This window comes from Bos indicus, chromosome 26, assembly GCF_029378745.1.
Source record: "Bos indicus isolate NIAB-ARS_2022 breed Sahiwal x Tharparkar chromosome 26, NIAB-ARS_B.indTharparkar_mat_pri_1.0, whole genome shotgun sequence".
NCBI lineage: Eukaryota > Metazoa > Chordata > Mammalia > Artiodactyla > Bovidae > Bos > Bos indicus.
In genome coordinates this window covers 33382195-33407530 of record NC_091785.1, presented here as the reverse complement: position 1 = coordinate 33407530, position 25336 = coordinate 33382195, and the positions used below count along the sequence as shown (strand labels likewise).

General features: G+C 45.3%; 1 long non-coding RNA gene across 1 annotated transcript in view; it reads left to right on the top strand.

Moving 5' to 3' along the window:
- The first annotated feature begins 8757 nt into the window (after window positions 1-8757).
- Window positions 8758-25336, top strand: part of LOC139179914 (uncharacterized) — a 32463-nt gene continuing 15884 nt past the window's right edge. The window contains exons 1-2 of the long non-coding RNA XR_011564212.1: window positions 8758-8909; window positions 15071-15162. This is a non-coding gene — a long non-coding RNA (uncharacterized lncRNA). The remainder of the gene's footprint in view (window positions 8910-15070; window positions 15163-25336) is intronic.

Genomic DNA, 25336 nt, shown 5'->3' with positions numbered 1-25336 from the left:
ACTTCAATAAAATATATATATTAAGGAAAAAAGGATGTTTTCTGCATTATGATGGATCAATAGCAAAAAGGTCACATTGAAATGTCCCATCTCAAAACAGCTCTGTCCAAACTGCCACCTTACTCTTGGGCAACCTAAATGTGTGAGGGCAGGTGCTAGTTGTCTTGGGATAAAGAATCTCTTGCCAATTGCTCAGGAGAAACACCTTAAGAGCTATCAACAGCAGGGAGGTAACTCATGTTTTTTTGGTGCCACACTTTCTCCTTTTCACCATCCTTAGCGAGGCTTCATTCAAAGCCAATAAAAATAACAGCTAATATTTATTCAGCACTTACTGTGTGCCAGGCATTATCTTAAGCACTTTACCTACATAAGCTTCTTTAATTTTCATGACAACCCTAAGAGAGGAAGCTGAAGTACAAAGAGATCATGTTATTGCCACAATGACTTTATTTCCCCAAGCAATCTTGGAAGGGAAATAATGTTAGTCCCACTTTTGAGATGAAGAACAGAAGCCTAAGGGGTAAAAATGACTTTTCACAGTGAGAGGCAGACACCTACCAGAGCATCGTTTTGAGTGCACCTAGATGCCTTGCTTTTGTAGAGCAGCATGTGGGAGCCATGTTTTGCCCCCAGACACCATTCACCATTATCATGGGCCAGTCACAGCCCAACATGCTTCCAGAAGCATTGTATTGGATTTAAGAAAAGGTAAGGTAAGGTAAGATAGCCCCAACATTGGGCTATCATGAAGAACAATGCCATCAAATGCTGTAAAGATGTCCTAGGCTATTGCCCGGATGAGAGGAGTTTCCCCTAAAACAGATTCCAAGGCTGCCTTTTTCTTAGCTGGTCCCAGCAAAGGTACCCTCTGCTGGCTCAAGTGACAGGGGATCTGAATTGTGCAAAAGCACCTAAGATTTCTGGGAGCTACAGAGGGAAAGGGGAGGGAGGGTGAGCGCATGTGAGTAAGAAGGATCATGTTCCTGGTTTTAGGTTAGCTCCAGGACTGGAATGCTTAACTCATGTGGTTTTTCAAGATTAATCATAAGTTACAACAAGCTACTTCCCCTTGGGGTATTTCATTTGCATCATTTTCTCTCCCAGAGGGTTGAAGGAAGAAAAAAATATCCGCTGCACAGCTTTGGAAATTAGCTGCTTGTCACTCACTCGCTTGGAATGGGATTTGGATCTCATGGCCTTCGCTCCAGAGCTCTGGACCAGCTCCCCATTAAGCAAGAGGCGTACAGCTGGAAAAGACACTGCTGCCAAGACGCTCAGAGCGAAGAAAGCCAGTTGTGGGCAGCTCAGCAGTAACATGAGCCCCAGCTTCCGAGTGCCATCATTTATCTGCAGGTCCCCAGGCACTTCAAAACTAGGCACTCAGCCTGCCATATGCATTTGAGCTTCAGAAAGGAGCCTGCATGCCCCATTCTCCAAGGAGATGAGAGATCGTGGTTGAATCTTGGGGGAGAGAGTTTTAGGTGAGGTATTCAGGGTCCTTAGCTGTCCAGATGCCTGGAAACTGACCTGGCTGGGAGGTTGCTGACTGCCTTTCAGAAGGGCAACCCAGGATCCCTTTCTGTATTATACAAACTGGCCAAGTGAACCCAGATTCGAAGGAGTCAGTGTCACGGTGGAGCATGTGGGGAGTGGAACATGTTCCCAAGGCACAAAGTCCATACCATCTGAAGGAGGACTCAGCCAAAATCTGGGAGTGGAGGGTCATCAGAGCCCAAGATACAAGGCTGATAATCAGAGCAGCAAATTCAGAGTGGTGGGAAAACTGGAACAGAAAACCAGGAAGGCAGACAGAAGTGTGTCCCATGGGCACGGCCTGCACCGGGCATGGCCAGGGCCAGACATGGCAAGATCGGTTTAAGGTTGGGCTCCCCCACGGCAGGTCTAGGGTAGCACAGTTCCACAGAAGACCACACCTTCTGGCTAGTTAAGACTGAATATGCTGCCTGACTTAGGTGGACTGATTCATAAAGAGAACTGGTGTTGGTATCTGGAGAGATGAACCCAACCAAGTGCCTCCAGGCCTGCCAAGATCCCAAGTGCCACTTCCTGGGGTGCTCACTGAGGTGTTACCGCCAAGTGATGAAATGGATCAGAAGTTTAACCAACAAAGTGGCATCCCCAGGAAGCAATATGCTCGACTGTGTAGCCAGAAGGAGCTCTATTTACTTCAGCAAAGCCAATCACTCTAGAAAATCATTCATTACTTTATTACTAAGTGTCTCAACTTCTGATTTCCTTTGGTCACCTAGGACTTATTTCTGATTATGTTTTGACCATTGGTAAACCCAAAATCCTCCAGAAAATTCTTCCTTGGAAAACTGTAACCGTTTTTTTTTATTATTATTATTTTTATTTTTAATTAGTGGAAAAAAGTATACTGCTCTAGTCCATGATTGGAATTATTTGATTTTGTACTCAGAGTGGGCTAATCAGGGCTAATATGAAAAAGAGAGCTGTGTGCTAAAATAGGAAGCAGAGACCACCGATAGCAGGCCACTTCAATTATCTTCTAGGAGAGCAAATGTTTCATGCAGGGCAGGAGGTTTAGGTCTTGTGCACAGAGGGTACATGTATGCAATGGAAGTCACATTACTCAGCCATGAGAAGAAGGAAATAAGGCCACTTATGGCAACTGGATGGACCTAGAGATTGTCGTACTGAATGAAATAAGTCAGACAGAGAAAGTCAAATATCAGATGACATTGCTTATATGTAGAATCTAAAAAATCAAAACAAATAGAGTCACAGATGAAGAAAACAACCTTACAGTCATGGGGGGAAAGGGAGAAGGAATCAATTGGGAGATTGGGATTGACATATATGCAGTACCATACATAAAGTAGATAACAAGGAGCTGCTGTAGAGCATGGGGAACTCTACTCAGTACTGTGTAATCACCTACATTGGAAAAGAACCTAAGAAAGCGTGGATGCCTGTACATGCATAGCTGATTCACTTCGCTGTACAGCAGAAACTAGCACAACATTTTAAAATCAACTATACTCCAATTATAAAATTTTTTAAAAGTAAGAAACTAACACAATACTGTAAATCAACTACACTCCAATAAAACATTTTTAAAAATAGAAAATACACTTCATCAGTTAAAAGAGGCTAGGTTTGGGGGAACATACAACCCCATGATGTCTATGGCTTGCAGCCATGAAGGTTTGCTTCTCGTTCAGGCTGTGTGTCCACTCTGAGCTCACTGCCTCTCTGCTCCATGCTGAATGCTCCAGGGGACCCGGGCAGGTGATGAAGCAGCCTGTGGCTGAACTTGGACAACTTTATGGCAGAAGGAAGAGACATATGGCAGGTCACTCAGAGCTCTTAGAGCTTCTTCTTGGACAGAGCTCACCTTTCACTGGCCCAGGGAAGTCACCTGGCCCAGTGTGAAGTTGAGGCAGGAATGTGTAATCCTCCTGCAGAGAGGGGCCGTTGCACGAAGAGGCACTGAATATGAGTTCAACCCACCATGGGAGCATAAGCTTCTAACATATTTCTGAGAGAACCAGCTTTATGTGACTTTGGGTGGTCATTTTATTTCTCTAGCCCTCAGCCTTTTCATTGAGTAAATGGGAATTGTAACACTTACCCTCTCTTCCTTACAGGGCCATGGAGAAAATTAACCACGCGATTAAATATGAAATTGCTTGATGAATGATTCTTAAAACACCCCAGGGACAAAGGGCATACATTGACCATATTTGGGATATAAATTGCAGTTTATGTCAAAAGCAAAGACTGGTGGCCAGTGACAAATCATGTCTTTCCCCTGAGCTGTTGGAAAGGAAGGCAGCCTGGTAGGTGAGTGGGTTCAATAAGGCAGTGCCCATAAGTGTACCCTAGATAGTTGGGAGGACTGGGGAGGGAGAGGCCATCTTGCTGGCACATTAGTCTACTCACCGTAATGGAATTTTTACTTTAAACAACTCTTTTATCCACCTGTCTTCCTGGTGACCTGGTTGCTGCTGCTACTGCTAAGTCACTTCAGTCGTGTCCGACTCTGTGTGACCCCATAGACGGCAGCCCACCAGGCTCCCCCGTTCCTGGGATTCTCCAGGCAAGAACACTAGAGTGGGTTGCCATTTCCTTCTCCAATGCATGAAAGTGAAAAGTGAAAGTGAAGTCACTGAGTCGTGTCCAACCCTCAGCGATTCCATAGACTGTAGCCCACCAGGCTCCTCTGTCCATGGGATTTTCCAGGCAGGAGTACTGGAGTGGGGTGCCATTGCCTTCTCAGTGACCTGGTTAGTGCAGGTCTAAGCACTGATCCACATTAAAGGGATGTAAATGCAATAGGATGCGTGCATGCTAAGTTGCTTCAGTCGTGTCCACCTCTTTGCAACCCTATGGACTGTAGCCTGCTAGGCTTCTCTGTCCATGGGATTCTCCAGGCAAGAATACTGGAGTGGGTTGCCATGCCCTGTTCCAGGGGATCTTTGTGATCAAATTCAGATCTCCTGCATTGCAGGCAGATTATGGCTGTGCCACTGGGGAAGCAAAATATCATTGGATTGCTACCTGCATTTTGTAGCTAAGGAAACAAGACGTTCAAGGTCACACAATAAGTAAACACACAGCGTCTCCTTTAAGCACTTACATACAGTAATATTTAATCCTTGCAACAACTGTATGAGGCAGGAGCTATAACTATGCCCATTTCACAGATGAGGAAATTGAGGTACAGAGAGGCTAAATAATTTGCCCGCTGTCCCACAGCTCATTAGTGGCCAGTATTGGGGGAGCCCTGGGGTTGAGCATCCACAGTTGCACATTTTCCTCCCTACAATTTAACATCTCTGAAATTTGGGTGTGTCTTTAATTGACTGTGTATCATAGCTGAGGAATCAGTATTTTTCTTAGTGGTATATAAAATAACGGGGCTTCTTAAAATTGATGACATCTTAGTTAAAATCAATGTAATAAGAGACTTGCTTTCTTCTTGATCCACCCCTCCCCACTTCCCTTCATCACTTTTGAGATTTAAAAGTGATCCTTCCCCCTGGATGGAGGGGAAATCAGACATAGATCCTATCATCATTCTTTCTTCTTTCCTCCAGCCCTCTAGGTGAAAACACAGGAGACGCTGCTGACAAAAGGTGGCCAGCTCGGGAGCAAGGCAGCACTCAGGCTGTGGACTGCTCCTGGGCAAGACGGGGTATTTGGGAGAGAGGGGTGCTATCCAGCCAGCATTTCCAGGAGGTCAGAGCCCCAGCCAGATTCCCACACACAGCACCCGTTTGTGAGCCCCAGTGCTGAGAGCAAGCCCATTCCCTGATGTGCAGAGATGAAGCCAGGAAACCCGAGTAGGAACTCAGGGGCAACTGCAGAAGGCACGTCTAAGGCGCTGCAGTTACTGAACAAGACACGAATCTGTGTCCATTTCTTGGGGGGTAAATACAACCACATGTGGCTGAAACCCTCACATCATTTAGTCTGCGCTGACATGAATCCCCTTGGAAGAGTTAGCATTTGGTTAGGTAAACGTTTCCCCTCTCCCTCCCCTCCTCACCTCCCTCGTTCTCCATCAATATCTTGCAGATGTTGGAACAAGCCACTGACGGACTTCTTTCCCACATTGGAATGCTGGCCTGGGGAACGATGCCGCAGCGCTTTCTGGCCGCCTGCTACCCTCGGCTACAACGGGCCTCCTACACCCTCTTACTTGCGCATCAAGCCTCTGGCTGCTTGCTGCCAAGTATTAAGTGCTTGTTCCACAAACCTGGTGTAGATTATCACTTCGCCGTATAGATGTATCTAATAGAATTAAATAGTTGGCTCCTGACCAGTAACAGATGTGCTACATATAATGCAATAATAATGAGATTGAAACCACCATGTAATATCGAGGGAAGAGTGGAGGGCGACTTGCATTTCTCTAGTTTGAAAGAAAAGGAAAGCAGAGAGGATGGTCATTTATTTGCACCGAATGAGCTGTATCTCTGTGTTACAAACTCTACGAGGAGTGCCTCTTGCAACCCTGTGCACACCCGTGAAATGAGAGGCAAATAGGGTAGGAAGGGGGGTGGTTTGTGCTAGAGGAGGATTGGTCCAGCTCAATGACCCCTGCCCCTCCTCCCAAGCTGGTGCTGCTGGCTTTGGAGGGCTGTACTGGGATCATACTGGGACATGCTCTTGCAGGCCGCTTCAGGTGAGAGATGGCCAGTGGAGCCTGAGCTCGGGAGGTCAGCCACGTGGGCAGGATGAAGACAGACGTGTAGACGAGGGGAAAAGGAAGCCAGGCTGCTTGCTGGGCAGGCCCCCAATGTTCCCAAGTAGGGACTGCAGGGCTCTCTCCTGGTGTTTGTGCAGTTCCAGAACCTTCCTCAGAATTGCACAAGCTGGTCTCTGGAGACGCCTGCTTCCCAAGAGTTCTCAACTCTGGTTCCTAGGACTGCTAAAACAGGAGACCTGGGAGAGAGTATGCATACGGCGAAGGGGTAGCCAAGCTCAACACTGGAGGTCAAAGGGCAACCACAGGGTGGAATTCCTGCTGTACAGCAGTGCTTACTGTGAATTCAGGGCTGCAGTTTTTCTGAGTGTTTTGATCTGTTACTGTGCCTTATTCCTGTCTTCTTCAACTCCACTGCCCTCCTTTCCTCTACTCTTCAATATTAATGTCTTTGTCAGTTATCGCTGACTAACAAACAATCCCCAAAACTTAAATATATGCTTTATTTATTTATTTGTTTTTCTCACAATTCTCCGTGTCAATTTGGTTGATTTGAGGCAACTCAGGCCTCAATCAATTATCTTGGCTGGACTTGCTCATGTGCCTGTGATCAGTGGATAGACTGGCAGAGGACTGGCTGGTCTTGGATCGCCTTAGGTCCTCATAGCTCTTACAGTCCTCCAACAGCCTTGCCTGGCTATATTCCTCTGCCAGTGTCGGAGTTGTGACGAGAGAGCTGGTGGAAATAAGCCTGCACTTTCGAACTCCCACTTGCGTCCCATTGGCTTCCCACTGGCCAAGCCAGTGTCACTGCTAAGCTAGAATCTGAGCAGGGAGGGACTGCAAAGTTACAAGTCAAAGGGAGGTCATGCAGTCATTCTACTACAGTATCTGTGACACTTATCAGAGGTTTTCAAGTACACAGATCAGGAAGAGTCAGTGAAACAGGTTAATGACATGCCCTGAAAACTCAAGTCCCATTTCAGTCCATCTGAAGACATGGTCAGAAGGCAGTCAGGCCAGTTTCTGCTGTCTCTACCTGGACTTCCATCTTCTATCTTCCTACAATAGCACTTTGGGACTGCCTGCTGTCTCCCACCCCCCATTCACATACACACTCAAGGACAGACCCTGGTCCAGTTTCTGGGGCCACTTCCTGCCACAGTCCCCAGTCACATAAGGATAGGCGAGATACATAAAGTTAAGGTATGACAGCACAGCACACAGTCCCAGAAAGTCTGGGTCACAGGAGAGGAAAAATCAAGGGGAAAACCAGACTTCATACTGAGAGGCGACCAAACAGTAATTAATATAGGGACTCCCTCATGCCCTGGACCCAGAGGTACAATTGAGATCAACAGAAGACGGTGGTAAATAGGCCCACCTTGTCAGGTGAACAAAATAAAGGGTAGCATAGTCAAGTACTCCTAACAGCACCCAAAGGATCCAGCTAGGAAAGCAAGAGGAAATCTACTTGGCACATAATAATCACTCCATGAAATTTGTAGACTGACTGGCTAGGAAACTATTCTAAGAAACCAACAGACTCTTAAAGATTTAAGAACAAGGAGAGTCATTGAAACCTATTTGTAAGAGTGGAAACAAACCAAATGTTCAACAATAGGGAATGATTAAATAATTTATGGCACATCTATATAAATGGCATATGATGCAGTTACTTAAAATGATGTTTTAAATTAAATTTTTACAACTGGAGGAGAAATTCAACATGTAATTTGAAGTGAAAAGGCAGGTTCCAAAACGATATGCAATCTGATCCCAAGGAGGCATAAAATAAGTGTGGTTTTAACAGTGGTTTATGGGAGATTTTTGTATCTTTACGCTTTTTACATTTTCCAGGTTTTTTGTAATTCCTCTATGTTTGTAAAAATAATTGAGGTTCTGAAAAGAATGTGGATCTTAATTTTGAAACAAGGACCGAGATGTTAACGTCCTCTTGTTCCATCAGGCGCTCTCAGCCCTCTCACCTATGCTCCTATATTTTCATTGGTACCACTTACCACACATTATATGTAGTTGGTGATCCCTCCTCTCTCTTCTTCAACAGAATGTAGACTCTAGGAGGAGGGGTTTTGCTTGTCTTGTTCATGGATGTGTCCCCTGCATTCACCACAGCCTTATGGACTGCAGACCCTCAGAAACTATTTGCTGAATGAATGAGTGAGTGAATGAATGAAAGCACTCAGAGGGAATTCCCTTTCCCTTCTTTTCTCCTCTACGATGTTCTGAAGCATCAGTATTAGGTGCACCTTGATTTATCCACAGAGAGAAGGGTTAGGAACAACTTTGATTTGCAAATACCCATTGCTTCTGATGTCCATAGATTTCCTACTGGGCTCAGCATAGTACCAAGCACTATGGTGGACAAGGCGGCAGCAGAGCAGATTACAGGACAGGGCATCCATCAGATCAAAGAAGGGAGCTCTAGCACACAGCACAGAGACTCAGTTACACATGGCCACTGCTTCCCACTGATATCTTCAAGAGCCAATGAAACTGCCCTTCCTCTCACATCGTTTGGGAGTCAGCACCAGAAACCCCACATGTGTCCCTCCACACATCTTCTCAAAGCAAACGATGCCCCCGCTCTGCTGTTCTCCGCTGCATGGAACTCTCTTGACTGCATCTCAGCCAGCTCCTTGTCTATTGTACCGGACCAAGAAGCAACTATTCTATTAGTTACTACTAGGTAACTATTCTAACAGTTATTCTATTCTCTTTTTAAAAAATATTTATTGATTGATTTGTTTGTTTATTTGGCTGCCCTGGGTCTTAGGTGCAGCACACAGGATCTTTGTTCTTCCTGGCAGCATGTAGGATTTTTCACTGTGGCATATGGGATCTAGTTCCCTGACCAGGGATTTGAACCCAGGCCCCCTGCACTGGGAGCTCAGAGCCTTAGCCTCTGGACCTCCAGGGAAGTCCCTAATTATTCTATTCTATTCTTCCTCTCTGTCTTGTGTCACTCTTTCCCAGGCACATAAAGATAACTTTTATTTCTATTTCTCTCTCCTTGTCTCTTCTCTCTCAGTCCCAAGTTTGAGCCCTCTCTTTCCCTGTAAAGCTATCAACCGCCACTAAAAAGCAAATGAGTCTTATTAGTTGGAGAAGGAAATGGCAACCCACTACAGTGTTCTTGCCTGGAGAGTCCCAGGGACGGGGGAGCCTGGTGGGCTGCCATCCACCGGGTCACACAGAGTCGGACACAACTGAAGTGACTTAGCAGCAGTGACAGAAAAGGAAAAAGGAAGTGACCAGCAGAATCAGCCAAGGGAGCACATTCATGGTGTTAGGTCCTTGAAAGTGTCCAATGCTCATTTCAGACACTGCTCACCATTCTTTAATGAAACCTGCCTTTCCACACCCACCAGTTCTTGAGACAGAGGAAACAAATATTTTCATCTGGAATGTTGTTTGTCCCTTTTGTTAGAAGTGAGGTTCTCCACTATTTTTTTTTTAAACACATGCATGTAGGAACTTCCCTAGATGTCCAACGGTTAAGACCCTGCGCTCCCACTGCAGTGGGGTACAGATTCAATCCCTGGCTGGGGAACTAAAATCCCACATGCCACATGGAACAGCCAAAAAAAAAAAAAATCCAAAACAAATGAATAAATAAACAAGTTATTTTTTTTTTTACAAATCAGTGTTTAAAAAAAACAAGTATGTAGTATTTCACTTTATAATAGCAATGGTTTCTGCTCACTGAACTCTTACTGATGCCCAGACAGTGTGCTAAGGACTGAGTCTGCCTGAATTATTCAGTTACTTCAACAACCCATGAATTCAGTTCAGTTTAGTTCAGCTCAGTCGTGTCCAACTCTTTGCGACCCTATGGACTACAGCATGCTAGGCCTCCCTGTCCATCACCAACTCCCAGAGCTAGTACTATTATTATTCCCCATTTTTCCAGATGAGGAAACTCGAGAGAGTAAGCAACTTGCCTAGTCATCCAGTTAACCTCTTAGACTGATATGGAAGAACAATTGCCGTTCACAACATTCTATGAAGAAATATACAGTTGACTCTTTAATGACACAAGGGGTATGGACCCTGACCTTCCCCCACTCTTCATGCTATTGAAAATCCATGCATGACTTAGACTGTCCCAAAACTTAATAACTAATAGCCTATTGTTGACCTGAAGCCTTCCAACAATATAAACAGTCAATTCACACATATTTTATATATCTACATAAATTTTATGTGTTCATGAAATATCTAGCTTTCTCTTAATTTTTTTCAATATTCCTAGGCTACATGGTTTATCTGTGAATTTTTTCAAATTGTCACAAGTCTCCAAAATTTTTTCCAATATGTTAATTGAAAAAACCCACATATAAGTGAACCCACACAATTCAAACCTGTGTTCTTCAAGGGTCAGCTGTATTCCCACTCCAAAGGACCGACACACACACACACACACACACACACTCCTCAGGAACACAATTTGCTTCTTCTTAGTGGAGAGAAGAGTCAAGATGTGTGACACTTTTGTCCCTGTGAAAGATTCAAGTAGGAGGCTTCTGGTAATAGATCAATAATCTGCCTCTGGACTAAGGGGAGGGCTTGTCTTTTCCCAGCCACAGTGATTGGTCCACAGAGTGAATTTGTAACTTAAGCTGGACCAATCAGGTCCTTCCTAGGGTGAAAAAAAACAAAACAAAACAAAACAACAATGGAAATTGGAAACAGCCTCCTCTACCTCCTATCTCTTCAGGGACAGGCTGCGAATCTGGGGTTGCTGAAAGCTGAGGAAGAAAGAGGTAACAGCCTATTGAAGGAGAAAAGGCGGCCAAGCAGAGGGTAGCAGAAACTAGGGGAGTGTGATGGTGAGACTGAACTCACTTGTCCCCAAGCTTCTCTTTCCATTTTTTGCGCTATTGCCTTCTTTTTACAATTCGGAAACTGAACTAGGGAGACCGAAGATACTTGTTCAAGGTTAAGATTAAGCTCGTGGAAGAGCCCAAAGCACACTGACCCCCAGAAGAGCACTCCTAAAGACACTCAAATGGCCTGGCGGAGGGACGGGAGGAACCAACTGAGAAGGGAGAAGCGGAGACGCTTCATGCTTCTGTGAATGCCCACGGCTCAGTCAGCTGTGCTATGCCCACGCCCCAGCTCCACACCAGCTGCCTGGATGGCTCCGCCGCAACCCAGTGGATGCCTCATTAACGGGATCCACCTGTGGGCACTTTATTTAATTATCACAATTGGAACAGAGTCAAGTCACTGGAGTTAATGTCCTTCCGCTTTCTGAGAGCTAATTATCACCTGTAGCTCGGCCCCAGCCATGTACAGAAGGGGTCACCTACGGCACTGAAATTGTGTTGCATGAATTGAGAGCGTTCCCTCTCATTTTGGTAGGACAGTTGAGTTAAATATGGCAGGGGGTCAGGAAGCATCTGGTCCAGTGCCTGCCTCCAGACATTAGAGCCCATCCATTTCCATCACCAGCCTGGGCATAAAGAAGGGCCCAGAATCCTGGGGCCTGAAAACAACTAAAACTGTCTCTTATGGAGCACTTCCTGTGTGCCAAGCCCTCCTCAGCTACAATCACAAGTTCTCACAACAGCTGTGAAGGTATATTTCCCTGCCCTTCTGCCTGGAAGGTTCCTGTTGGCCCAGAGAGATTAAGTGACTTACCTGGAGTTTCACAGGTAGGCGAATGAGCTAAGATGCAAACTTCAGTCTGGTTAACACTGGAATCAAACCTTCTCCTTGCCACCTCTGTCTCAGGGAGTGTAATTGATTACCTACTGCGTGCCAAACACTGAGATCAGTTTGGGAAATAGAAAGACATATTTACTTTTTGTATATCCCTTGACTTATTTTGTATTAAAATAATTATACTTTCTGATACCGTACTAGCAAGGTGCCTCAGTTTTTTCTGTCTTTAAATGTAGGCTCTTCCATATACCACCTGCCCCTATCTTGAACCATGAAACATGGAATTCATCTTATCTCCCTTGTTTCACGGGGTTGCTAGGACTTCAAGTCAAGTAACACATGGTGAAAACTGTTTACTAATGCACAGCTTTGTTTGTTGTAGGCAGTATTATTATTGGATGGAATCCTAGATTGACTTTACTCCTCCAGGAGTCAGAAGATTGAATGTAGCATTATTCATAAGCAAGAGGTCTCCGCTTATAAAATAGGTCCCAGAAAAGGGAATGATGCCCCTGCTTAGAAATTCTTTTTTCTGCCTCACACAGATCCAATGGTAAGCAGAAGGAGTTCCTCTGGGCCTTGAAAGTGACCTGATGGCGAATAAATAATCAACAAAAATCATAATTTACTTACAGACTTTCTGGAACTGGAATTTAAGATGATTTCCTCCTGTCTTTGCCCAGATCGTTCCAGGGGACTATTGGTGTCTTGTTAAACAACAGGAGCATGCGTCATCATTACTCTTTCCTTCTTCATGGTCATGTATCAGGATGCTATTTTGAGGAGGGGCAGGCAAGAAATGGACTTGCCTTCCCTAGACCACCTTGCTGGCTCACCTTACAGAGACAAAGCTACAGACGCCAGTTCCTGCTTTTCTGAAGACAACAACAACAACAAAAACAAAAATACTCTGGCCATAACACCCAAGGAGGTTGCTCAGAGTTGGAGTCTAACTCCCATACCAGGGTGAACTCAGCCCAGTTTGTCTGAGACTTTCCTGGTTTTAGCAATGTAAGTCCTGCAATCCTGGGCACCCTGGGATAGTCGGTTAGTCTATCCACACTTTTCCCTCTAGGGCAGACAGCACAGTGGAGCTGAGTCGGCTCTGGTACTCAGTGAGTGGCTCATCTCTTCTCTCTCAAGTGGGCAACGTGTTTACTTCTCCGATGCCTTAGTTTCTCCATCTGTAAATGGGGAGAACAGCAAACTTGCCTCACAGATCGTTGTAAGGAGAAAACAAGTCTGGAAGGTTCTCCATACAGAACAGGCATGTGTGCATGCTCAGTCACTCAGTCAAGTCTGATTCGTTGCAACTCTATGGACCGTAATCCTCTAGGCTCCTCTGTCCATGGAGATTCTCCAGGCAAGAATACTGGAGTGGGTTGCCATGCCCTCCTCCAGGGGATCTTCCCAACCCAGGGATCGAACCCATGTCTGCCTGCATCTCCTGCATTGCAGGCAGATTTTTTACCCACTGAGCCACCTGGGAAGCTCACAGAACAGGCACAAAGAGCCAAATAATCTTTCATTAATGTCATTGCCTGGCACTGGCCATAGGAGCTTACACTCAAGTCAAGGAGATGACAAAGATCTTCCAAGATAGTTTTGTTTCTTCTTCCTCTTCCCGTTGCATCCCTCTTCCTGGTTTTACTGCCTTCATGACTCCTGGCTCCACAGCCCTGCCCCACCGTTTCTTGATCCCTCATCCAAGGACGCACAATGCCGTGGCTTTTCACAGTGCATTATTCATTTCTTGGCAGGGGATGCTGTGCTCATAAGAATTAACATTTGGGTTTTATTTACTAGTTTACAAAGTGCCAGAATTGCATGGGGGATTCGGTTGCACAAACTCTCTTGATGGGAAATCAATGACAAATTGAGAAGAAGGGGGCTTGAGGATCAAACAGCAAACCCTTCACGATCCTTGTTTGAAATCTCAGTCCTGGCTGATTTATTGCCGCCGATCCCAAAGTGGTAGGGGGGAGGGACCAGGTCTCTCTCCAGAGTCCCCTCGTTGACCACTAAATTGAACAATTAGACTCGTTCCCAGTCTTACATGAGATTAGTCACAGGATATTTCATTTTAAATCCAATGGAATGTTTTCCCAAATCAGACAAGACTCTTTTAATGTTTATGGCTGTTTTGTTGGAATTCTCTTTGGCTCCAGGAGGGATTTGAAAATTAAATACATTTCCTTTTGGTGACCTGGGGCCAAGCTGGAGGGAGATGAGGCCCCAGGCTTGGGCCAGCAGGAACTTGTCAGGCTGGTTCCAAGAAGTCGCTCCCATTGGCCAGTCTTGTCGAGCACCTGCAGCCCAGCACAGGGCCCCACCAGGCACCTCATCCCTGCAGCCCTCCTCTCATCACCCGGCCCGCTGGTGCACCATGGGAAACTGGAAACACAACACAAATGTTTTGCAAAATTAAAAAGGTGGGGTGAGCTCAAGCCATTTGGCAGAGAACATGGAAGGCTCACATGGGGCTTCTTTTCACATTCAGAACTTTCTTTTTGCCTGTGTGGTAGGTCAAAGTACAGACTTCTTATCAAAGTTACTGTGCTTAGAGGTTGCAGAATTCATCCAATATGGTAGGTGGCTGTTTCACTGGTTTTTAACACAGATGAAGAGATGAAAAGAGAGACAGTCCTAGAGAAATGATGGTGAGATGAGATGAGGAAAAGAGAGCATGAGAAACATGGGCGTTTACTTAAAACTAATACTCTATTCTCCAAAGCTTACAGTGGCTTCCCCGGACACTGGTGAAATCCTAAAGGTGTGTTTTCCCCATTTTATAATTTCAAGTGAACTCAATTTTAATTGATTATTTCTGCCTCTTCTTTTATATAATTTTTATCTATGAATAGCAGGACCACCTCAAAGGAGAAACAATTCAGTCAGGGACACAGACTCTGAAGCCAAGCAACTTCTTGCATTTGAGTCTAACTTTAGCCACTTATTAGTTGCACATCTCTGGACAAGTGCGCTGATGTCTCTACACCTCAGTTTCCTCAACCACAAAAGGTATGTCATGGTAGAACCAAATTCAAAGGGTTTTTTGAGAAGTGCAAATAAAGTCTGTAAACTGTTCAGAAGTGACCCTGGTCTATAGCAAGCTCTTGCTAGTATCAAATCTGACTTAATTCAGAAGGTTGACATTACCAAAATTTGTGTTTCCAACAGGTCTCCAATTGTACAGGCTGTCAGATGAGCAGAGATTGGACTGAGTATGTTTCCCCTGAGAAAGACCAAAGCCATGATGAAGCCAAGTGCAGGTACAATCATTTAAATAAATTCCTGGTTCTGTTTTAGCAAGTGTCTCCATTAGGGCTCATTAGGCCACAAATAATAGAAAACTCCATTCAAACAAGCCTAGTAGCTCAGATGGTAAAGCATCTGCCTACAATTCAGGAGAGCTGGGTTTGATCCCTGAGTCAGGAAGATCCCCTGGAGAAGGAAATGGCAACCCACTGCAGTATTCTTGCCTGGAGAATCCCATGGACAGAGGAGCCTGGCAGGCTACAGTCCACAGGGTCGCAAAGAGTAGGACACAACTGAGCAACTAACACACAATCACTAAGAAATGTATTACACTTCAAATGCAGGAAGTTGAGAGGTATCTGGGCATCCATGTTGGTTCTGGCCCATCAACTGGATCATCAAGAACCTTTGTTCTTTCTGTCTTTCCATCTGGCAACCATGAAGTTGTTATATCCTAAGTCAGGCTTCCCTCATGATTCTAATATGTCTGGCAATGGACATCAGGTGAAGTGTTTCTCTGTCATGTTCATCAGGATATAACAATAGGGAGACACTGCAAGCCCTCCCATCCACTGCTCATATCGTATTGTCTTCAATTGTTGCATGCTCAAAGTCACTGTCTAGAAGGATAAGATTAGCCTCAGTTCAGTTCAGTTCAATCACTCAGTTGTGTCTGACTCTTTGCTACCCCATGAACCACAGCACACCAGGCCTCCCAGCTTGTCCATTACAAACTCCCGGAATTTACGCAAACTCATGTCCATTGAATCGGTGATGCCATCCAACCATCTCATCCTCTGTCATCCCCTTCTCCTCCTGTCTTCAATCTTTTCCAGTATCTGGGTCTTTTCAAATGAATCAGCTCTTCACATCAGGTAGCCAAAGTATTGGAGTTTCAGCTTCAACATCAGTCCTTCCAGTGAACACCCAGGACTGATCTCCTTTAGGATGGACTACTTGGATCTCCTTGCAGTCCAAGGGATTCTCAAGAGTCTTCTCCAACACCACAGTTCAAAAGCATCAGTTCTTCTGTACTCAGCTTTCTTTATAGTCCAACTCTCACATCCATACATGATTACTGGAAAAACCATTAGCCCCAGAGCTGTGGTCAAATCACAAACAGCACGACCATTACTTTATTAGGACAGGAGCAGACAAACACTGAGGAGTCAGTCTCATTGTTCACCATTCTGCAATTTAGGTGCTCCCACATTAGATGGTAATTCATGTTCAAGGTTGCATGAGTTTCCAGGAGTTCCAGAAAATGCTATGATGTCATTTAATTTCATAGAACTCTGCATGATGGGATTGGTAGGAATAGAGTTCTGAAGATGAGATTTTTAAAGATATGTCCTGGTGAGCACAAGGTCTGCTGTGTGTCCTCTTCACACATAAGCCCTCGGCTTTGACCTACGTATTGTCTGTGATTAGACAGAATATTTCAGCACCCTCCCACGGGGCTTCCTCTGCAATGACCAGTGGGAACAGGGATTACTTCTGCCTCATTCATCATTGTATCCATACTGCCTGGCCAATAGTAAAAATCGATACTTATTGAATGCATGAATCTTCCCCTCTCCAAGTCCTTTTTATTAACTTGTGCTCAGGCTCTGTTCCTCTTGCTCTAAATGTTCTCTCTCCTTCTCTTGACTCCTTTAAAGCTTCAGTGGCCTGGAAATGACCCCTTCCTCTAGGAATAATAATAGCTTTCATTCGTTTATTGAGCACTGACTATATGTCCTGCCCATTGCTAAGCGCTTCACAGATATTACCTCATTGAATGTTTACAAAATTCTATAAGGTGGGTTTATACGTGAATAAAATGTCTTACCAATGGCGACATAATCTGTAAACAGAAACAGAAGAGAGATTCAAGCCCCCAGGGGCACCGAAGTCTGACATCCTAACCACTCTCTGGATGTCCTTCCAGGCTTCTGAAGTCCACGGGCCTCTCCCCCTAGGGGTGCTCTCTTGGCCTGTGCTCCCCTGTCATCTACAAATGTCTGTGTATCCATCTCACCTCCTCCACGCCATGTAATGCTCTGAGGGCTGGAAGGGTTGCGTTTTTATACTGCAGGGCCCCCTGCACTCAGCAGAGATCCCTGTCTTGAATAGATGTCATTTGACTTGAACTGTATCCAGGGCCTCTGGATGGCCCCACTGCAGCCCACGTGTGGAGGTCACTGGGGCTCCCCTGGCCCAGCCTATGTGTATTCTATGTCTTGGCCAAGCCAGCTTTAAGCAGGCCACTGCTTCAGACAATCACTCGAGCATGGAGCCCAGTGTCCATCTGACTAGAGATGAGGTCAGCCACAGGGCCCCAGGCTGACTGGCTTGGCTCAGTTCTCTTCAACACAAGCAAGCTCGAGGACCCTGACCCCCTGGCTCTGCTGTTTCTCTGCCTCATGCTATCCATTAAAGTATTTGTCTTTGTAAACATAGCTCTTCTAGGCCAGGGAGGAGCCCCCAGGCTTTCAGAGAGTGCCAGGGCACTGGACTCTTCCTCCCCCATTTAAAGAACCGTGAAAACTTTTGACCTTCAGAGAGAGGCACCAGAATGGAACAATTTATAACTCCTTATTATAGGTTGTGTCTCACATGGCATGCTTTAAGAGCTTTCGGCTGGGCCACATATATACACACAATCTGCTTCACGCAGCCCTGACCAATTGTCCCCAGAACCCAGCCAAATTTGGGGCAAGTGTGTGGTCACTGGTTTACTGGGCCAGCCGTTGGACAAGCTAGCAATGGACTGGCTGAGTCTTCTGGAAACCAAAAGCAATTGCTGACATCTGGATGCCATGGGATTGGGCTCCAAAATGCTGGGTCATTCCACAGTCATGGGAGAGAAAAGCTGATAGTGAGGGCCAGGGCACACAGAAGGTCTACTCCCTTCTTGCTGGTCCCAAGGATTCAGAAGGCTGAATGGAATCCCTCTGCCACCAAAGCAGAGTTCCCAGCAAATGAATCAGGTTCTGCCCCTGAGGTTGTGAAGTTTCATCTGGCTCTACCTGGTAGATCTCTAAGCTACTTATTGCCACCTTCTCTGCTTATTGCTCTCTCTGATATCACCTTCTCTCCTTTTCCCCTATTATTATGTGAGGAGTAAGACCAAGGGAGCAACACTGCATTCTATTCTTGGCTCAGCAGCCAGTTCTTCCCTTCCTATGCTAAGTCTCCAGGCTTCAGGGAAACCAACAGGCTTCTCAGGTGCTGCTGGTGGTATAGTCTCCGCCTGCCAAAGCAGGAGATACAAGAGATGCAGGTTCCATCCCTGGGTCGGGAAGATCCCCTGGAATGGAAAATGGCACTCCACTCCAGTAAAATTCTGTGGGCAGAAGAGCTTGGCAGGCTACAGTCCATGGGGCTGCAATGAGTCGGACATGACTGAGCACAGCACAGGAAAACAAATAAATTGGGAGACGCTGATCACAAAGGACAGAATTTCCTACAGAGGTCAGGGACGCACCTATGTGTAACCTTTGTCTGAGCTAAAAAGGCAGCAGAACGTTTTATCTCACCCCTTATGCTCAATACAAACCAAGTTGGGAAGATAGAAAGATTTAGTTGATAAAAAAACACAAAAGAAAATGGTTTGAATAAATCCAAGCTGCTGAGCCATCATCATAAATGTGAATGGGTCAAAGCTATCATACTAAAGGATAAAGACTTTCAGACTGGATTTAAAAAAATACCCCAAACTGACTTTTTGGTACTTAAGAACAATATTTAAAATAAAATGACACAAGACGTTTAAAAATTAAGGGGTGATAAACCAAGCTCTCCAAACAGTGGGGAAGTGCTAGTGGAAAATGGAGAGAGACTGGCTACCAGACCTGTCCCTACTCTCTAAGAAACAATATATTTCTAAAAAAAAGAAAAATGTTGTTTGGCTCTATTATCAGAATGACCTTGAAGGAAAGCATTTAGGGAAAACATGTCACACTGGGACCTCTAGGGCAGACTCCATGTTAAAGCTTCTCCATTCATGCCCCAATTCTTCCCATTTTAGAAGCTGAGAGATGCACACAAGTCTCTTGGATGGACTATTCCATCAGCCTCTTTTCTGTTTCCAAACAAAGGTGTTGATGTTAAGTTAAAAACAAGTTCAGAAGTGTCCTCGTGTTTCTTCTCAGTACCACCTCCTGGGAAAATGGCTTCCAGCTGGCCAGCTGGATAATTTTCCAGGCAAAGAGGTCACATACAGGCCACAGAGCCAATTTTGTGAGTGGGCCAACTGGGCTGTCCATTTAAGCAACCAAGTGAAATCAGCACAGAGGAAAATGATGATGACCGGACAAAGGAGCCAAGGTATATACAAATGAATACTCCATAGATGGATCTCAAGAGTTTGGAAAATCCTTCATATTATAAGAGGACTTTGAATCTGTGAGCTCCCCCACACCAACCCGCCTGCCTAGGAACAGATTTCTTAGCTTCCAGCATATTTCCAAGTGGATTGCTGGCCTCAAAATGTTTTAGAACCATTGAAAGTTATAATAATTTCAAAGCTGCAGTGACAGTCAGTGGCCTCCAAGGACCTCCATGTCAAGGCTTGGGGTCCTACTGCAGTTCACAGAGCAGGGAACGAAGCACAGAACTCAGCCCTCGATCAGCAGAGGTAAAGAACAGCTATGCTAATTGAGTTTGAGGAGGGAAGGTGCTTATGTGGGTCTTACAGTGAACCAAGAGTGGAATTGTTTTTTCACTGGTTCCCTGCCCCATCACCCCATAGCCCATTCATATGGGAAAGCATTTTCTAGAGTGCTCACAAACTCCACCTTGAAAAACTGGGCTCACTGGCAGAATAAATTTGGGAAATGCTAGATAGAAGATAGCTAAATCTTCTCCAATAAAGATTTGCAGTGCATATGTTTATGATAAAGGCTCTGACAAATCCTGCAATAATTTAAGCTAACCTAGCATTTAAGTTAACCTAGTGTTTCCAAAAGTTACTTGAGCAGACTTCTCTCTTCCCCAGAACGTCTCTTACATGCCAGTTAACTACAGTTCCACCACACATGCTTTGGGAGAAGCAAAGAAAGTCAAAGTCTAAAGTACTTCTTGGCACTCAAGGCCTACCTTCTGGCTCTCCTTCCCATTTTCAGTCAAACATGGTGCCCAGGCTAACCCCCTCACATCTTGTCCTTCCCTGCTTCTTGCCTCCATGCACATGATGCTACTCTCTCCCTTTAGACTCTTCCCTGTCCTCCTGGTGATCTAAGTCACATCCATGGTTAGTGCTAGCCACCATCCCTCCTTTCTTCCACAAAGACTTTCCAACAAAGAGCAGATGTAAAATAAAATTGTCCTGGGGTAGGAGGGATACAGAGGGAGGTAATCCTCTGTGGTCACCTACCATCTCCCAGGCCCTCTTGGACAGACAACACCATATCTTGATGTTCTCAGATATGGACATTGAACTTTCACCTTCTTTCAACAGGGCTTCTGCTGCCTGGTCATCTCCATGCGTTTCCAGGCTGGAGGTAACAGAATGATAAGAAAGAGAAAAAGCAAGGGATGAGTATCAAGCAAAAGAACAAGACATAGTTGACACAAACGTAAGTTCTCTTGATAGGGATTTGTTTTTACCTCTGCCCCTGCCATTCATACCAGCTCCTGTGATGAATCCACAGTCTGAAGTATGTGCCTTATGAAGCCTGGGCCAAAGGACAGGTAGGCTTTGGTGGCAGGCTCAACTCCAGTGAACATCAAAGAGTCAATAAAAGGGACACTGGGCATTAAGTAAGTTACCAGCTCCCCTAAAAATTCCCTAGATACCCAGTCAAACTTGAAATGAGTCCTGAGTACAGCAGAGAGATCTGTGGTTGGTCAGGCCTCCAAGTTCAGAGGGCTTCCCTCGTGGCTCAGCTGGTAAAGAATCCAGCTGCAATATGAGTCTTTTCTGGAAGACATCATAGCCCCCTCTTCTTCCATGATTCCTTCTCCCAAGGAACAAGATTGTGTTCCTTAGTCTTAGGATTAAGATGTGGGCACTAACCACCCTTGGGTCTGTAGGAGCTCCTTGTCTTGAGAGGACCCAGAGCAGCAGAAACTGGTCCTCAAGGAAGGCATGGCAGCAGGAAACAGGAAGGGTGATAACATCCTGCCCTACCACTTGTGGGCTGTGCAGCCTTAGGCAGGTTACTTAGCCTCTCTGTGCCTTAGCTGTTTCATTTGTGACATGAGGAGAATACTCACATCATAGGCCTATTGTAAGGGCTGGATGAATGTAAAACCCCTTAAAAAGTACCTGGCTCATACATCTGCTTATGAGTAACAATTGTCATTATCGTTATCATCATTATTACTCTAGAATGCACTGGGCTGGGAGTTGGTAAGCCTGAGTTTTAGGCCCAGAACTGCAATTAATGTTCATCCTGGTCTCGGAACACCATGAACCTCAGTTTTGCCATTTGTAAAGTGGGAGTTCTGTACTTCCTTAGGAAAGTGTCATAAGGCTTAAATGAGATAAGAAGTATTAAAGTCCTTTGGACAGTGAACACCTCTGAGTTGTAAGGCAACATCAGGAAGAAGCAGGCAACTAGCACATGCATTTTGGGTCTCTGGCTTGTCTGTACTCATCTAGAGCATCACAGGGGACTTTTCTCTCTCCCAACTCTTCCTTCTTGCTGAGATTCTGGACTCATATTGCTCACACAGAAGTGTCTGATGTGATGGCCAGGATTTCCTCTGCTGTGGCCCCAGCCTTTTAGGATCCTCAGGAGACTTAAGAGATAATGAAGAACATTCTATCTTCCAGAATCTCAGAAGACTTCCTTAACTTCATTTATTTCATGTTGTCTGGCTGGAAACCAAGCTATTTAAAATAATTCCAAAACTGGACCTTCTGAGCAAGACTTGCACAAAAAGGCAAAAAATGCTCCCTATGACATAAATATTCACTGGAAGGATGGATGCTGAAGCTGAAGCTCCAATACTCTGGCCATTTGATGTGAAGAGCTGACTCATTGGAAAAGACCCTGATGTCAGGAAAGACTAAGGACAGGAGAAGCGGGTGACAGAGGATGAGATGGCTGGGTGGCATCAGCGGCTCAGTGGACATGAGTTTGAGCAAAGTGAAGAGATAGTGAAGGACAGGGAAGCCTGGCATGCTGCAGTCCAGGGGATCAAAAGAGTCAGAGAAGACTTAGCAACCGAATAAGAACAAATGACACAATTCATTACTTTTATCACTATTACTGTTATGGTTATTATTATGCTTATGACTATGATTCTGATCATGACAGCAACTCTATGAACCCAGCACTATGCTGAGAGCAGAGCTGACACTGACACATCCATTCCTCACAACAGCCTGATGAGAGAGGTCCTGGCATTACCCTATTTTACAGGTGATAAATCTGAAGCTCAACCTGCTCCTGGTCCCATAACAACACACATCTCCAGGTAGGGGAGAAGGGATTGTGGTCAGGAAAGGAAAAGGCCACCTCCTCTGACGCTGTCATCCTCCTCTGGAAGGCACCTTCTCTGGGAGAGTGTCTTCTGTCTTCTCCTGGTAGGTCCTTAGCATCTGGATCTGAAGCCCATGAGCCTGGCAGGATTCAGGCTGAGCCAGACATCTTGGTGTCATCGTGTCTGTTGGGTTCTTAGCTTCAGATCTAGTATTAGGAGATCACCCAAATTACATTGCTTTTTGTGATTTTAAGGACAGGGTGTTGAGTTAATCATACTCTTCAGCTCATGGTCTATTATCATCATTGATAGGTTGACTCATTCCTTCATTTACTTTATTTCTTTCTTTTGATCCTTATTTTCCATTTCTATTCCTCTCCTCCCATAGGCACTTCTAGTGTGCTTAATGTGATCTTTTTATTTTACATGTATTGCTGCTTTATGAGCATCTACTTTTGATTTTGGCAAATCATAGTGTCTTATGTATCTCATTCTGTGTCTCTTCTTTTAAAACTCAGGATCAGGTTTTTAAGATCCAGCCATGTCGGTGAATGTACACCTATGCTGAGGCCACTTATTTGAACAGTCTGGTAGTTTTCCAAGGGAGGGGCGAAGGCAAATAAGACAAAGAGCACGGGGGCTGCTTCATCAATGAGTCCATGTAGGAGTCTGAGAGAATATAGGGGAAAGTTCCACCAAGTGAAACAGCTCTGGGCTATCTTCCTGACCAGAAGTCAGAATGGACGCCCACAGACAGCACATTCAGTGAAGCCAACCAGGAATGGAGAAAGTAAAGAAACAAGGAGTAGAGATCAAGCACATTGGACCCTGACCTCATCACTTTGGCTTCGACAAACCCACTTCTTCTAGGATGTCTGTGGTGCCCAGCCTCAAGCAAACCTTCCCAGCTGGCAGTGCTGGCCTTGTTAGGAGTACGTGTGGCTCTATGGCTGAGACCCTCCTCTCTATCAGCCATAGAGGAGTCTGCCGCGTGTCCTGGGCAAAGAAAGTTAGCCTGAGGGGCTGCCAAGGTCCTCAGATGTGACCTGCCCTGTGGTGGCTCTTCCTGCCCTCTCTGCCTCTACACAGAACCAAAGGAATGGGCTGACTTTTGAATAAATCAAAACCAGTTCCATTCTTTAAAACTGAAATTTCACAGGTCATCAGCCTACCCCATGGCCCACTGGCCTTGGAGAGGATGGAGAAATACTTGGAATCATATGAGTCAGTTTGATTAGGAAAGCGAATGTGGTTTGGAGGGAAGGCCTGGATTCCCTGCCCTTGGTGACCAACTTGACCTCACCTTCCATGGCCCTAAACTCTTTAGAGATAAAACTGCCTACTTGCCCAGAGACGTGATCCCATTTAAGAGGCAAGAGGTCACCTACTTCCCCAGAGGCCAAGACCATTCACCGGCAGAACAGTCAGTTGAAAAGTCAAACATTCAGCCACACAAGCCAAGAGGGTGTTTCCAAACCTTTGACCCACAGCTGCCCCTCCCCATGCCCCCACTCTCACCCTCACCCCATAGACTTGACCAGTTGTTTGGGTAGGCTATAACTGTACCTCTGTAGATGACACAATTTCATCAGTGATCCCATGGATCAGAGTTTGTTATGAAAAACTATTTCATGATTACAAAGTAGCTCCAGAAAGGATGATATAGGTAAAAAGGGAGGGAGTATGCAAAGGATTTCTTGGGATGCCTTTCTGAGCATTTCCTGGGTGATCAGACGCATGGCTCTTAATTTAGCAGCAACTGTGTCAAATCGTAGAGTTGGGCAGGACTCAGCAGCTGAACAACGACAAAGTGTCAGATCAGGTCTACGTGGTGGGAGCAATTAGTTCACTAAGTTCCACTTCACAGCAAATCAAGGAGTTAAGCAAACTCCTCACAACCCATCTTAGGTCCCATCCTCTCTTCTTGGTCATCCTCAGCTAACATGCAAAGAAATACTTACCAGTAGTTAGTGATGGAACATGGCTCTCCTCTAACGGTGTTTCTACCCAGAAATTTTGCCGATCACTTTGCTGACAAAGGTCCGTATAGTCAAAGCTATGGTTTTTCCAGTAGTCATGTATGGACGTGAGAGTTGGACTATAAAGAAAGGTGAGCGCTGAAGAATTGATACTTTTGAATTGTGGTGCTGGAGAAGACTTCTGAGAGTTCCTTGGACAGCAAGAAGATCCAACCAGTCAATCCTAAAGAAATAAACCCTGAATAATCATTGGAAGGACTAATGCTAAAGCTGAAGTTCCAATAATATGGCCACGATGAGAAGAGCTGACTCATTGGAAAAGACCCTGATGCTGGGGAAGATTGAGGGCAAGAGGAGAAGAGGGCGAAGGAGGATGAGATGGTTGGATAGCGTCACTAACTCAGTGGACATGAGTTTATGCAAACTCTGGGAGATAGTGAAGGACAAGTCTGGTGTGCTGCAGTCTAGGGGATCACAGAGACTCAGACACAACTTAGTGACTGAGTAACAACAACCCAGAAATTTTAGAAACTATGCTTTGAAAGTTGAGTGACCCTTTAACTTGAGTGGCCTCTTCTAAGTTCTAAGACACTCGTCTCCTGAAATCTAGCCAGTCACAATCCCAGCACCCCACCCCCCTTGTCCCTCTAAACCTAGAAACATGTCAGGGCTTGACTGGCAATCTTACTTCACTGCCAAGAAAAGATTTTCCCATGAGGCTTTACATCTGGTCACAAAAAAAAACTTCCCTTCAAAGCAAAGAAATCAAGACAAGCCTTTCCTATGAGCCCTT